Source organism: Aplysia californica, unplaced genomic scaffold (genome assembly GCF_000002075.1).
Source record: "Aplysia californica isolate F4 #8 unplaced genomic scaffold, AplCal3.0 scaffold00100, whole genome shotgun sequence".
Lineage (NCBI taxonomy): Eukaryota > Metazoa > Mollusca > Gastropoda > Aplysiida > Aplysiidae > Aplysia > Aplysia californica.
The window spans coordinates 1331741-1332934 of NW_004797370.1; positions in this window are offsets into that span (position 1 = coordinate 1331741).

The following is a 1194-nucleotide window of genomic DNA, read 5'->3' on the forward strand; positions in this document are numbered from 1 at the left end:
TTGTAAAACACAATAAATAGAAAGTTGACAATAATATAGCTCTCTACTGCGTTCTCTTCCCTGCTAAAACGAAAAAAAGAATCTACAGAAAATATGAGAACAAAGACTAGAGCAAAACGAACCCCCGCCATTGAAATGTGCAAGGTACAGCCTGGTCGTACACGAGAAAGAATCTCTCAGACCGAGACGCGAATGCGAGATTTTGTGTTCAATTCTGCATATCGACAACTTGCTCCTCGGCCATTTTGAAAATATTGTTTACATGCAAAACAAATAAAACACCCCCCTCCCTCCAAAAAAAATGAACAAAAACAAAGAAACCTAAAAACAAACAAAATTTCTTTTTTTAAAGTAAAAGTTCAAAACCATTATAGAGAATGGGGTAAAAGTAAATCTTGACCATGTTTGGTGCATGACCTCATGGCCTCCAAAACGGGGTCCCAAGTTAAGTAAAGGCTTCGAATGTACAGAACAGGAGAACTAGGTTCCGAATGGAGGGTCCGTTTTTATTATGGATATCAATTCTTGCAAGGGCGTCTTTTCGTACACCGGTTATAACCTAAAACGAATGATTTCCAGGAATCAATGAGGTCTAACAGTATTTAATATGCAACCTTAGACATGCTAGAAGTCCACTCACCCACGTAGCGAACACATATGTCCAATCACCAGCAGACTGAAGCCAATGTAGAAGCACATTAATTTCAACTATCAAACAGAAATCAGAAACATAAATGTGCATATTTCATAGAACAGTATGCATGTTTTTGACAGTCTTTTAAGAACAATTTAAGAAAACATAATCTAAAAACATCGGTATGAATAAACAATCGGTACCCCAGCACGTCCTCTGTAAGTTAATGTTGAAGGTCGCTAGACCCGGCTTTAGCTTGAATATCATTTGGTTGTGAGCCCAATCTGTAAATCAAAGAAGGTAGCGCCCGTGTCGTATAAATTGTAATTCTCTCTTCTTGTGTGGCTCTAGTTAACAGAGCACAGCGTTAATCATTGCTTACGTGAGTGTAATTTTTATATGTTTCCAGTTACGGAAGCTCAGTTCTATCTACCACATTAGATAGATTGTATTAAGGACATGAGGAGGAGGGGAAAAGGAACGATGGAAAGGAAAGAAGTGATCAAATTGAGATTTTTTTAAAACAACGAGAGAGAGAGAGAGAGAGAGAGAGAGAGAGA